General features: G+C 44.3%; 1 pseudogene; it reads right to left on the bottom strand.

The window, feature by feature from the left end:
- Positions 1-401: 401 nt before the first annotated feature.
- Positions 402-14,203, bottom strand: LOC140239631 (monocarboxylate transporter 2-like; annotated as a pseudogene).
- Between the last annotated feature and the right edge of the window lie 1,230 nt (positions 14,204-15,433).

Here is a 15,433-nt window from a genome sequence, read left to right as displayed (position 1 = left end):
ATATATCCCTCTCTCTTCCTCGTTCTCTTTCGTTCCGGATCTGATACCATTTAAAACCGAAATTACCGATATTACCTCCTCGCACAGAGATTAGTGATAAAGCTGTACACAATTCGTTACGGGAATTCTCGAATATATCCCACTCCACGAATCCAAAGGGTCCGACACTCACGAGTTATGCGGCCCACGTGCTCGACAGCGGAAATGTCCACGAGTAAGACAACTCACGACTCATACAGCCCACAAGCTCAAAACTAGGCAAAAAGGGCCTACGAGACCGATACTGGGCACAGTACGCCCGGGGCCTTGTTTGTCTAGTGTCGGACTCATGGGCTTTGCCTCATGTCAAGTTCGTTGGTTTTAAGACTCGTGTGGGTGTTGGGTTTGTGACGTGCACCCCTTTAAATGGCAGCACGCTGGCCACGTGAGGGGAAACAGCCACGCCCCTGGTCCCTGTATCTCTGGATGCACATGAGGGCCACTGTCAGGGGAACAGTCATTACGCACATGCCGCCAACGAGTTGAAGGGCTCCATCGAACGAACCCGTGACATCATACAGCTTGCCTGCAATGAAAGTGAATAAATTGGTAAGTTCTAGATTGTGATTTTAGCTTAAAAAGGACAAAGTGCATTCGATAGTGAAAATAACGACGATGAAAGCATGCAGAAGGAGGTATTTCGTCTAGAGTCAACCTCTCCACCATTCACTTTTGAATCACACGCACTTTTGCAAAATTTATACATTTACATTGTACTTGAGTGTATAATTATTTATCCCCCTTTTTCTTCCTTCGAGGAAATTCTCACATTAAAAAAATGTCACGTTATGTTTTGCACTCGTCGTCCATGATATATGTGTTCTTTAATATTTTTTCCCATTTTAATTTCCCTGAGCTGTCATACCTGTGATGTACCCAGAAATCACATTTCCAAGTCCTGTCATGAATAATTTGGCTGAGGTGATTCCTTTGAAATTTCTCTCGGCGACGAAGGATTCAAGAACTGCCCAGGATGTCGGGAAACCGGCAAACATGCCGCCGCCGGCGAAGAAGGAGCAGATGAGAAGATGCGTTGGGGATGATCACCTTGCAGGGTAAAGGAGTAGCCCTCCACTAACAGAGATCATGTTGGTGATGAACAGGGGCGCTCCCCAATGGTGTCTGAAACGCAGGATTACGGTCATAGTCCCGTGAAAGACCAGTCCGCCAATTGACCCCACCAAGGGCAGGTAGGAAGCGAACGATTCGTCGAAGCCCTTGGACATTGCAAAGGAGATGACGAAAAGAGTCCAACTGACCATTGCAATCTGCAAGACTACTTTACATGGTAAGAAGAGGAGCGTGAACGCCCACTCCTGCACCAGCGCCCTCACCCCCAAATCCCACCAGACATATTCCAGGATCCGTTCTCGTGTCGATCGAGGCCTTGTGGTCTTTCGGCTCCCATAGGTATTGTGACATTGGTCTATTGAGTTTGTTGTTGAGTCTTTGTCTGCTCGCTCCAACAAATATGCAGAAGACTCTGACAAACTCGCCTGGTCATCTTCACCTGGAAGGACTTCTCCTCTATCCACACGAGGCAAGTTCTGTGTTTCCGCTAAGTCCACAGGGGGACGGAACGTCGCTCCTATTGGCACACAGTGTAGATACAAGCCGGCCAAACAAAGTATAGCTCCCTCGAGTCGGTATCCTTCCAGTAGGGATGGCGTCAAGACAGGGAAAAGTGCGCCCCCAACGAAGCTTCCCATGAGAGAGATGGAATTTGCACATGCAAATTTGTTACCGAAGTGTTGGTGCAAGACAACGTAGGATATTTGGCAGAAAGGGGAGCTGAACAAACCTGTGGAGAAAAAAAAAAGACCAATCAAATATCCAGGGGTGGCCGCACAGAAACGTTGTTAGCGCAAACAACGCACTAACAGCACTGATAGCGACGATTTGGCCGCACAGAAGCGTGCTGTTAGTCAAAATTCACTAACAGCGCTGTTAGCCTAAAGGCCGTGTCACACCTTTCCGGGCAAGCCTTGCGTGCGACTTGCAAAGAGCTTTTTTGACTACCCGGAGGTCCCCGTAGATGATCCGCACATGACAGCACCTAGCATGTATCTCAACCGTAGTCGTCCGGAGGTGCGCACGTATATATGTTTACCCCCAACCGTGTTTAGGCCCTGTCACACCTTTCCGGGCAAGCTACTCGGGCTTGTTACGTGTAGGGATTTTCTAGCATACTGGACATTCCTGAGGGCGGAAAAGGATTTGAGAGAGTCAACGCATGTGTCTTACTTGCTGGACGCGTTCTACTTAAATTATACTTGCGAGTATACTGTGTGACCTTTGTACCAGTCGCGTGGGGGCTGACAACTCAGTGAAGGAATTCCTCTAATGGAATGGCTGAAATCCCACAGAATTTCATTATCTTGGCTGCATACGGGACTGCGAAGTACCTGCGTGGGAGTTGCCTGGGAAGTGCTGCCGCTAAGGGCCTCCTACTGGCGTTCTGCGCGGACCTCTACGGGCATTCCCGCGACTCACCCGGAAAAAGTTTTGGTCATGCTCAAAACTTGGCTGCGGTTAAATCGGACTTGCGTGAGCACCTCCGGACAACTACGCGCTAGATACTGTCAGGTGCGGACCAACTGCGGAGAGCTCCGGGGAGTAAATTTGTTTCCCCGCAAGTCAAGCCGCAAAACTTCCCCCGTACGGTATGACAAGGCATGAATGAAAATTGCAATCATTCTTGTTCGCCCGCTGAAAATCTTCTACGTGCTGGAAACTACCTCCTCGCCACAAGCCCGCGTAGCTTGCCCGGAATGGTGTGACACGGCCTTTACATCGCGAGGCCGCACAGAAGCTAACAACAGTGGTGCTGTTTTAACAATTCACTGACAGTGCCAGGTGTACCGATAGTGACAATGTAAAGGCCGTGTCACATCTTTCCGGGCAAGCTACTCCAGCTTGTTGCGAGGAGGGATTTTCCAGCACGCAGGAGAATTTCCCCTGGCGGACAAGAATGTTTGCGAGTTTCGCACCTGTTTCTTACCTACTAGACGCGTGCTACTTATCTTCTACTTGCGTGTACGCCGTGTGACCTGCCTGAGAGCTTTGAAACCGATCCGTTTTCTATTTCGAGGGACTTACAGGTACTGAGAAGTAGCTGCGTTGGAGTTGCCTGAGAGGTGCTGCCGGTAAAGGTCTCCTGCTGGTGTTCTGCGTGTACCTCTGCGAACGAACGCCCACGACTCACTCGGAACAAGTTTTGAGCATGCTCAAGGCCTTGTCATATTGCATCTGGGTAAGTTTTGCGGTTTGACTTGCGGGGAAAAAAATTTGCTACCCGGAGCTCTCCGCAGTTGGTCCGCACCTGACAGTACCTAGCGCGTATCTCGCCTGTAGTTGCCCGGAGGTCCTCACGCTAGTCCCATTTAACCGCAGCCAAGTTTTTAGCAAGACCAAAACTTTTCCGGGTGAGTCACGGGGATTCCCGGAGAGGTCCACGCAGAACGCCAGTAGGAGGCCCTTAGCGACAGCACCTCGCAGGCAACTCCCATGCAGGTACCTCGCAGTCCCCGTATGCAGCCAAGATAAAGGCCGTGTCATACCATTCCGGGCAAGCTACGCGGGCTTGTGGCGAGGAGGTAGTTTCCAGCACGTAGAAGATTTTCAGCGGGCGAACAAGAATGTTTGCAATGTTCATTCATGCCTTGTCATACCGTATGGGGGAACTTCTGCGGCTTGACTTGCGGGGAAACAAATTTACTCCCCGGAGCTCTCCGCAGTTGGTCCGCACCTGACAGTATCTAGCGCGTAGTTGCCCGGAGGTGCTCACGCAAGTCCGATTTAACCGCAGCCAAGTTTTGAGCATGACCAAAACTTTTCCGGGTGAGTCGCGGGAATGCCCGTAGAGGTCCGCGCAGAACGCCAGTAGGAGACCCTTAGCGGCAGCACTTCCCAGGCAATTCCCACGCAGGTACTTCGCAGTCCCGTATGCAGCCAAGATAATGAAATTCTGTGAGATTTCAGCCATTCCATTAGAGGAATTCCTTCACTGAGTTGTCAGCCCCCACGCGACTGGTACAAAGGTCACACAGTATCTCGCAAGTATAACGCGTCCAGCAAGTAAGACACATGCGCTGACTCGCACAAATCCTTTTCCGCCTCAGGAATGTCCGGTATGCTAGAAAATCCCTACACGTAACAAGCCCGAATAGCTTGCCCGGAAAGGTGTGACAGGGCCTAAACACGGTTGCGGGTAAAAAAAAAAAAAAAAAAAAAAAAAAAAAAAAAAAAAATACGCGTGCGCACCTCCAGGCGACTACTTTTGAGATACATGCTAGGTACTGTCATGTGCGGATCATCTACGGGGACCTCCGGGTAGTCAAAATTGTTCTTTGCAAGTCGCACGCAAGGCTGGTGTGACACGGCCTTGATGACATTATGTGGGACTTCTGCCATTCCTTCAGAGGAATTCCTTCACTGAGTTGTCAGCACCCACGCGCGCGACTGGTACACAGGTCACACAGTATCTCGCAAGTATAACGCGTCCAGCAAGTAAGACACATGCGCTGACTCGCACAAATCCTTTTCCGCCTCAGGAATGTCCGGTATGCTAGAAAATCCCTACACGTAACAAGCCCGAATAGCTTGCCCGGAAAGGTGTGACAGGGCCTAAACACGGTTGCGGGTAAAAAAAAAAAAAAAAAAAAAAAAAAAAAAATACGCGTGCGCACCTCCAGGCGACTACTTTTGAGATACATGCTAGGTACTGTCATGTGCGGATCATCTACGGGGACCTCCGGGTAGTCAAAATTGTTCTTTGCAAGTCGCACGCAAGGCTGGTGTGACACGGCCTTGATGACATTATGTGGGACTTCTGCCATTCCTTCAGAGGAATTCCTTCACTGAGTTGTCAGCACCCACGCGCGCGACTGGTACACAGGTCACACAGTATTCCCGCAAGTAGAATTTAAGTAAAACGCGTCCAACAAATAAGAAACATTCTCTAACTCTAACAAATCCTTGTCCGTCCTCAGAAATTGTCTGGTATGCTGGAAAATCCCCACACACAACAAGCCCGCGTAGCATGCCCGGAAAGGTCATATCGTGGCAAGCCTTGCGTGCGACTTGTGAAGAACAATTTTTACTACCCGGAGGTCCCCGCTGATGACCCACGCGTGACAGTACCTAGCACGTATCTCACTCGTAGTCGCCCATAGGTGCGCACGCAAATCGTTTTACCCGCAACCATGTTTAGGCCCTGTCACACTAGGACTACATAGGAGTAGGGCCGACATTGGGTGTCACGACTTAGGGTCCCGGCCACCCCGGAGGTGGCGCTAGGAAAAAAAAAAGAATGAAACCTTTGAGCGCGATAAAGTCTTTGATTTTGCCCTGAAGACCTTTTTCCCCTTTTTCTTTTCTTTTTGTTTTGTTTTGTTTTGTTTTGTTTTTTCTTTGCTTGTCAGCCGAAGAAACCCAGGAATTGGAATGAGAAGGATGTGCTGAAGACCTATTTATTATTATTGTTATTATTATCATTATTATGTTAATCATTATTATTATTATTATTGCTTGTCAGCTGAAGAAACTCGGAAGTGGCACCGATGTTGCGCTGAAGTCCTTTTTGTTTTGTTTTGTTTTGTTTTGTTTTGTTTTTGTTAGCTCATGAAAACCCAGAATTGGGCCCCTCCCCCACCCACTTTTGAAAACGTGGCGCCAGCCATGCGCTGAAGAAGGCGACAATGAACGGATAATACAGAACTGTTTAAAAATATTCACGTCACTCACGAAGACAACTAATGTATTGCGTTGTGCTGCTGCTGCATCAAGAAGATACATCAATCTATAAATAGATCATTACACAAAAATCGCATAGACTTTGCCTAACTCTATGGCTCAAATCCACTGACAGCACCCTAACAACGCTTTCTGTGCGGTCATTTTACCCGTTCTGTTAGTGACTTGTTAGCGCTAACAAACCTCCCACTATCAGCGTTTTTGTGCGGCCGGTACAGAAAGAAACTCATTTCTAACATGTGACGTGAACAAAAACAAATACGAACACGTTTCTAGGTCACGCAATCACTTAGAGAAACATGCGCTGTACGATATGAATAATATATTATGCAGAAGGAGAAATCAATTCCTCACGTCACTACCATTATTAGCGTGTACATCTACAGAAATGGTTAAAATACATGATGCACTCTCAATGACCAAATTTGATATAACGATGCCCAAAAGCCAATTTTTTAGTCGTCATTATCAAGATAAACCATCACATATTTACGCAAATTGGAGATCAACATGGCGAACTTCCGTGTCTTACCTGTAAGAAACATCATAACAGCAAACCAAAATGTCGACGTTACATAACCTGATACGGCAAATGATCCACTCGCACCCAAGCCGCCCACCATGCAAAGAGTTCGGGGTTCTACCAGAGTGGACAGATAGCTCACGAGGGGACCTGGATTGTGAAGGGAAACAAATGTAGGCCACTTCTAGCATGCATTCAAATCTCATGTTTATTTCCGTCATTAAAGCAGACGTCACACTCTCCGGAAATTAGCAAAGATGTACACACGACAAATTAAGGAAAAATGTTCAAATTCGGCTCTGATCATGTAAACATCGTGTCATGCAGTCATAAGGGTATCTTATTGGGTCATTACTTTTCTTTATCTATTCATTATTTTATTCATTTTTAATCTTTTGTCAGGGTAGCCCATTAACCAACTGGAGAAGCACTCTGAGAACGCAGACCTCCTTCAAGCAGCTTATTTCCACAACATTATTACTGATTTTGCTCCCTTAATAAGATCAGTAATTTCCATCGTTACGTATGCATGCCAAAAATCGCTCGATTTCTCAATAACGAAGCCTTTTGTTACGTCAGCTTTCAGCTGCACAGCGCGCCTCGCCCCAGCCGAAACTAGAGCACGCACTCCAGTAATAATGGAAGTCGGGTTCGACAAGGACGTCAGCGACGCAGACGCTGCCACATGTTGGGCACGCTACAGCTGCAGAAGTAAGGTCAGGGATCCTCTCTTTATGGACTTGTCACTTCTTGTCGAGGCTCTTAAGGCGCTTTTCCTCGAACAGCCTATCATCCTTTTGGACAGCTAGACGACGGGCGCTGCGGGCGGAGGCAAGTGATTCCCAGCCACGGGCTGAAATGCCCCAGGCCTCAAGGGAAGTTTCAGCCTGTCCTTGTATCGTTTTAGTGGTCTTCCAAGGTTTCTTGCTCCAGAAGCGGCTCAGAGAAGAAAATCATCTTTGTTTGATGGACGAGCGCCGTCCATTCGGACTACATGTCCGACCCACCAAAGCTGGGTTTTCACGATGAAGGCTTCGATTCCGGACATTTAGGCATTTGCAAGCCTCTTGGAAACTTCTTTGTCCATGCTCCAATTTGAAGACAGGCAGCTTCCCAGGTATGTAAAGCTCCACACGTTGTTCAGTGTTGTGCCCTCAATTTCAATCTGAGGCTCTGGCGATGTCAGCTGAGGTGCAGTCTGAAGCATCACTTCTGTTTTTCGCAGGCTAATGATCAGCCCGATGTATTTTGGTGCTTCTGGAAACGAGTGGCAAGTTCTCACAGGTCTCGTTCACTCAATGCTGCAAGCGCACATCCGTCTGCAAACAGGAAGTCTCCCAATAGAGACTCCACGACTTTGGTTTTAGACTCCAGGACTTTGGTTTTTGCCTTCAGTCTGATGTCAAACAATCGGCCATCACCACTGTAGCGAATAGTGACAACAGCATCAGACTTGGACAGGGCGCAGAAGAGCCTGGTAGCAAACCCGAGGCTGAAGAGTGTGGAAGCCATGACCCAGCCTTGCTTCACACCAATGAGACCGAGAATAGGGCAGAGATATTTCCGTTTTCCACAATTCGAGTCATCACGCCATTATGAAACGACTGGGTAATCATGACGAGCTTTGGTGAGCAGCCTAGCTTGGACAAGGTAGCCCACACGTCCTCTCGGCTGACAGTGTCAAAAAGCCTTCATCGGGTCCACAAAGAGGATGTAGAGGTTCTGGTTTAGGTCTAGGCACTTTTCTTGTAGCGCCATACTGCGAAGACCATTTCCATCAATTGCCTCGCTCTTGTTCCTAAATCCACACTGGCTCTCAGAGACCACGTTGTGAAGCAGGTGGTGTGTAATGCGGTTCAGAACAATACAAGGCCATGATCTTTTCTGCGATGGTCAACAATGAGATGCCTCTGTAGTTGTCACACGAAGCTCTGCCTCCCTTGTTGTTGTACAGATGCACGATGTTGGCATCATTTAAGTCATGCGGCACTACCCTTCGTCCCAGAACCGCTGTATCAGCTTAGTCAGCTTGATGGCAATAGCTTCCCCTCCCCCCTCTGAAGATCTTTGGAGGGTATTCCGTGAGGACCAAGTGCTTTCGTCACTTATAGTTGCCTGATGGCTTTCTAGGTTTCTGCCAGTGTTGGGGGTAATCAAGCGAAGCCAGATCTCGGCGCTGTCGCATGTCTTGGATGACCTGCTGGTCGACCTGAGAATATTTTTTCAGCACCTGACTGAAGTGTTCACCACAGCGGTGTATGATGTCGATCGCTCTTTTCAGTAGAGCAGGGTTCCGGCGGCGGAGCGCACAGGTGGCACTGCATTCGGCGTGGGGCCATAAACGTCTTATAGGCCGGTAAAGAATTTCTTGTAAAGGAGTTGTGCTCGTCTGCATATTGTAGTTCTGCGGCAATGTTTTCCCACCACTTGTCTTCTCAAATGTCTCATCTCAATCTGCACCTTTCTTATGTTTTTATGGCGGTCTTGCTGGCTTGAAAGTCTTTGCCGTTCAGCCAAGCTGAAAAGGCTTCTTTCTTCTCTTGGAGGAGAGAGGTGATCTAGCTGTTTTCATACCAGTCTTGGTGTTTCTGTTTTGTGTGGCCAAGGGCAAGACTGGCAGAATCGTGCACTGCATCCTGGAAGTTGGTCCAGGTCTTCTCATAGTTTCCCTCTGCTGGAAGATGTTCATGATGGTTTGCAAGGTTGGAGATGAGGGCTTCTTTTGTGTTTGGTTCATTGAGTTTCTGGACATCCAGTTTCTTCTTGGCACCAGCTCTCTGACGTCTTTTTCTGCTGACGATGGAAAAGGAGAGTCTGCACCTCAACAGTAGGAGGTCTGTCCCACATTCACCTCCCCTCATTGCCCTCTTGATACGAACATCCAGGATATCACGACGCCTGGTGATTGCATAGTCAATCAGGTGCCAATGCTTGGATCTTGGGCGCGTCTAGGTATTGCCTTGTGGGTGTCAGGCAGTTGGTACATGCTGTTGGTAATGGGGAGTCCCTGTTCAGCGCAGAAAGTGAGTTGCAGTTGGCCGTTGGTGTTCTCATGGCACATGTCATGTGGCCCAATGACATCTGTGTCCAAGACTGCATGGGCATATCTGTCTACACGGGCATTGAAGTTCCCGAGTATCAACAGTTTGTCGTCTTTAGGAACTGCAATTTGTGAGGTTCTGATAAAACAGTTATTTTCTGCTCTAGAGCGTAGGTCATGGTGGGGGCGTAAGCACTAATGAGTATTGGGGGCATCTTTCCCTGGAGAGGGATTCTCCTCACCATTTATTTATTTATTTATTTCCGTTTTATTTCAACAGGGTAGCCCTTTCAGTTAACAAACTGCTCTACCAAGGGGCCCTGCACAATAAAAAGATACAAAAACATATATTCAAATGCACAACGTAATAATCAAAACAAACGTAAACATATCAACCAGATAGCAAAGAGAAAAAAAAAATATGGGTAACAAAAAGTATATTATGATAAGAATACAGCATGAATAAGAAAGAAAGAAACCGAGAGAATATAAAACGCGAGTTAAAAAAAACAACTATAACAACAACAACAACAACAGAACAAATGATATGTCAGTTCCCGGTGTCACATAAATAATCATATTATGTAATGCACTCTGTTTTTCGTGTAAAAAAAAAAATCGCAATAGGGTTAAAAATTGAGAGATAAAATTCTACTCTGTTTTTTAAATACAGGAAAAGATGACAAAACTTGCATAAAACGAGGTAATTCGTTCCAAAGATTTGACCCTTGATAATGCAGAGATCTCTTATTCCGTGCGGGGTGTATTGATTTTTAATGGGCAAGAGAGTGCATGTCGAGTTCGCAAATTGACATTACGAAAAACAACTATTTCTTTTAAATACACTGGCACCATATCGTTGATCAATTTATACATAAAAAGATACGTTTGTATAATCGTTTGCCAGTTTAATTGTCTTAAAAGAGTAGTACTGGATATTGAAAAATCAGCATATAAAACCAAACGAGCATATCTATTTTGCAATTTTTGTATTTTCTTGATATTGCACTTTGTACTTCTGCCCCAGATTACAAGACCATAATCAATAATAACCAATAACCATTGGGGCTGTCGCTGATTCCTCTTATTGTCCATCCCCCCCCCCCCGACACACATTTCCACCCCCGCAAAAAAAAAAAAAAAAAAACAGGGAAAAATTACTAAAAACGCTTATGCAATTCCCCGAAAGATCTATTCTTCCCGTCGAAAAGGGGAGAGATACCCTTGACACTTTGATTTGGATATTACCCCCTGCACGTGTCTCAAGGCACTCGTGTTAATCCACGTGTTTCAGGGCCTCGTTTTTTTGTTTTTTTTTTTCATTCATATTTCTTTTCCCACGTTATGAGCGGAAAAATAAAATATTTTCCTCTTCGGTTGCTCCCTGATTTTTGCTTGTTTTTATCACCCAACTTTGTTTGTTGGATCTTAGAAGCACCCGTTTATCTGTTCAGACTGTTCATTATTGTTATCATTCTAGTCATTACTAATATTATTGCTATCATTAATGATATAGTTTGGGGGATCGGGATATCGTAGTCATTAGGTTTTATAAGTACATATTTTATATAATTTATTAACATTGGGATGAATAAAGGGAAGGAAACAAGTTAATTCGTCAAGGGTTGTGAATATCTTTTTTTTTTCCATCATGTAAAGGTTACTCTACGCTTGATAAACGGTTTCAATAGCTTCATTATCATTTATATTTCTTTTTAAACATTAAAAGAATCCACCTGTTTGTTTCTCTTCCACCCACTCTTAGTTATGGATCATAGTACCCACACCCCATTCATTTGCATCGGACTGTTTAATCATTATCATTATTATTGTTGTTATAAGTATCATTACTATTATTATTATCATTATTTTTATTATTATTACAGTTTAGTTTTATTTGGAGGTGGGAGAGTAGAGCCATTCGGGTTTTGGACACAGTAATGTAGGGATGAATAGAAGGTAGAAAAGTTAATTTGTTAAAGGACAAGTTCACCTTCATTAACATAAGGATTGAGAGAATGTAGCAATATTGGTAGAACGCATCATTGAAAGTTTGAGGAAAATCGGACAATCCGTTCAAAACTTATGAATTTTAGAAGTTTTTGTGCGGTCACCGCTGAATGAGAAGACTACTGCAGTGCATGATGTCACATGCGTACAACAATATAAAGAAAATATAAAGAGAATTTCACAAAATTTCATCTTTTTCTTGACTCGTTACTGACATATGTTATGGGTAATATTATTCCCACTGCCTTTAGAAAGAGACAAGTCAAGTGCTCTTTTATTATGCGAAAAAAGTGAAAATATGTTGAATTTTCTTTACATTTTCTTTATACTGTTGTACTCATATGACATCATAAGTCTTAGTAGTCTCCTCATCCAGCGGTTCCAACACAAATATTTTAAAAATTCATAGCTTTTGCATAGATTGTCCAATTTTCCTCAAACTTTTACTGATGTGTTCTACTAATATTGCTGCATTCTCTCAATCCTTCCTTATGTTAATGAAGGTGAACTTGTCCTTTAAGGATTGCGAAGATTTTTTTTCCCCATTATGCTCTTGATAAAAGAATTTTCTGAAGACAATCCCGTGCAAACTGTCCAAAACTGCTTCACTACACTCACATATCTTGTGCCGAGTAGGCCAACTTCACAGAATTCTAGTATTTTTGTTGCTGTTGTTGTGCTTTTTCCCATTAAAAGTAGGCCCTCTATTCCACTTACTATTCCATTCAGTATTCCACTGCTCAGTTCTACCAATGAGAAAGAGAGAGATATATAGGAAAATTTCCAGAGCGCTATTTTCTTTAAATTTATTGAACAGTTTCGAGACTCTACTATTTTTATCAGGGAGGCGAGACGAGTCTCACCTCCCTGTTTTAATTCATCGTATTACCATACACAGCCGACGTGTAAAGCTATAATCCCCATCCCGAGATGCTGTAAGTCGTAAGCTAGGGGCCTATTACAGTCCGTGCAAACGAGTCCGAGTCAACTCTTGCGAGTCTCACGATGTACACATATAGACAGTAACAATAAAGTGTAATGGCCAACACAACGATTCCAGGACATGTTTGTCACTTTGAGTTAACATTAAAACATCCTACGGCTACCATCACAACTCAGGTTACGGCCACAACCCCCAAAATAAGCCTGCTCGGCGACCGGTCAGGGAGTTTTTAGCCAATTTCAGTCGGACAACGACCGGTGACCGACCAGGAACTACTGATTTACAGGGCATGTAGGGCATCGGTCGCTCACCGCTGAAGTTTTAACGTGGATGTAAAATTTCAGCGGCGACCGACCAGTTTTCACTCGCTGCCCAAAATACACTCGGTGTCCGAGCGGCAACCGCCCAGGCACTGGTTTAATCGAGCGGTCGCCGCCGAGCAATTTAGGGAACAAAAATGATAGAGACAGAAATGACAAAAGCACAGAAGAAATCCAACGGAATAAATCGAGCGGTCGCCGCCGAGCGATTTAAGGACTAAAAATCACAAAGATAAAAATGACAGAAGCACTGAAGGAAATCAGGGACTACATGAGGAAGAGAAGCCAGGGCATTGTGGAAGAAGCAGGGAGTGGGAAAGAGGTAAAAAAAAAAAAAAAAAATCTCAGCATCTCAACATCTCGGCAACCAACACTAGGGACATGGAAGACAGGGACAACCACTCTGGGGCAAAAGAGATGAAAGCTGAAAGTTAGTGTCGATATAGACTAAGAATATATATGGTTTGGTTATCTTATCATTTATTAAAGGCATATTGAATGAAAAAGTAATGAATGGCAAGAGATTGCGAGATGAAAATATGAAATTGAATAAGAATAGAGAAATACTGTATAATGTAGAAGCAAACAAAGATATTTTGAATACTCTTATCTATTCTAATCTTTGTTCCATCTTAGGTTTCCTGCCTTGTTTGATTTCCTAATTTCTAGTTATTTGTAGTTTCACTCCTGAAAGCTGAGGTTTGGTAGTTGGTAATTTAACTCTTAAGCTTTTTGCCTCGAGCTTTATCTTAATTGATGTATATTAATAAACCCAGGTAGAAATTTCCGACAGAGACCGGTGGGTGGCGGCCGGTACTTCTACGGGACACCGGTAGATTACCTATCTATCACCCGTCGGTCGCTGGGCGATTTCGTAAAAATCGGCCGACGGCCGGTGGGAGATCGTCCAGTTGCCAATGGGGCATTGTTCAGCGGAGAAATCCCCATATTTTGCGAATTTTTAACCTAAAATCGACCGGTGACCGACGGAAATTCGACAGGGCATCGCTCGGGCATCCCTGGGGTTTTACAGCCTACTCGACATCTTCAAATACTGCTGGGCGGTGCCAAAATTTCAGCGGCGACCGAGCAGGCTACAAATCGGTCGGTCACCGCTCTGAGTTGTGACCGTAGCCTTAGAGCGGCGACCGACCAATTTATAGTAAACTCAATGACTTACCTGAGCTGCAGTGTATCGTGTGTAGGCCTCACGTATATACATTACATATCAAAATATATACATACATGTTTATTTATAATATGAATGTTATGTTGGTAAAAACTATATTCTGATTATCCCTACTACGAGCACAATACTGATGGAAGTTGTCCCATAATCTATTACATTCTCGCCCAATTTTTGCAGAACTAATGTACTTACAGCCCATGAACAAGACGGTTAACTCCATGGAGAATATGAATCCCAAAGTGCCATAGTCTGTGTCCAGTTTATGAACCAGGTGAGGAACCAGCACGCCAAAGGCCTTGAATAGACCATGAGTGACGCAATGCATGGAAAATTTGGCCATTAGCACCACGTATTTCCATCTGTCCGTAGATTCTGTCTCCGCCATTATTCTTTGTCCTTCATAGCGTCCATACCACGTGATGATGATATACGTCGCTGTATAGAACATACACCCATGTACCCGTCCACTGCACAGATCCGCGAGCCACACGTGTCGATTTTATTCGTAAGCTTCTAGCTTCCAAAGGAGCTTGAAGCCCTTTGTTTCTATGGACGTATTCCCACTCTCAAAGAATTCTAGGTAGGTCCGCTCGATTTTCGTGATCCGGTGGTTTTTTTTTAACATATCAGAATCTCTTCCCACCATTTTGTATGGATCAATTTTCCTCAGAATGGTTTACATCTGGAAGAGAACACACACAAAAACAATGCCCGCAACTCTTATGTGAAGATAAACATTCAGTCATTAATATTTGCGTATGTTCTGATAAACGACATGTTTTATTGGATTACATTATATCATGATAACAAGTAACTATTTTATACAAAAATACTGAAATGAAAAGGAGAATAATTACAATGTAAATAATGGACAGATGTAAAGTGGGTAGACAGTTGATAGAATTACACGGTTACAACTTTAAACCAGTAACATGTCTCTGTAAAAATATGAGGCACAATTAAAGATGCATAATTGTAGTGGTGCGCGGCATGGCAAAACAATTGTCTAGAAATTACATCATGAAGCTTTCATGCAAGTTGTCGCCTAAATCTAATGTTAACACATCGGGCAGTGTCTGGAATCATTGATTCCCACCCATGATAAGCCAGTTCGAGGTTAGCTCATGTGCACTCTGGTACATATGACCTTTCTGTTTTCTCAGTTGGTACAAGACACTTTTTTTCAAAGCGATATAATGCATACGTATTAAGCTTCCCCGTAGCATTTTATATGGAATTCATCAATCATGTTCAAACAAAGAATTAACTTGGGTAGACCAGGTAACCAGAATGGATATTCAATCTTAGCAGTTGGGAAAGCATCAATTTCATAAGTTTGCATTAAATTGTATTAACTTTCATTTTCTATTGATATCGCCAAGTACCACTTTTGCTGTCATGTGGATGTGCTGGTAAACAGCATTTAGAAGGGCTACTGGAAAATCATTACATCACAGACGCTTCTATCAGAGAATATACAAAACGGCATGCTCTTTTGGTACAAATTATCTTTTTCTGCTCATGCATAAAATGGAACCCCAACCTTGTTTACTATGGTCAATTCTGTTTGTAGTCTGATTTGATTTAACTTGATTCGATTTGATTTGATTTGATT

Source organism: Diadema setosum, chromosome 16, assembly GCF_964275005.1.
Source record: "Diadema setosum chromosome 16, eeDiaSeto1, whole genome shotgun sequence".
Taxonomy (NCBI): Eukaryota; Metazoa; Echinodermata; class Echinoidea; order Diadematoida; family Diadematidae; genus Diadema; species Diadema setosum.
The sequence above is the reverse complement of the archived record's forward strand: the minus strand, read 5'-3'. Positions and strand labels throughout refer to the sequence as shown.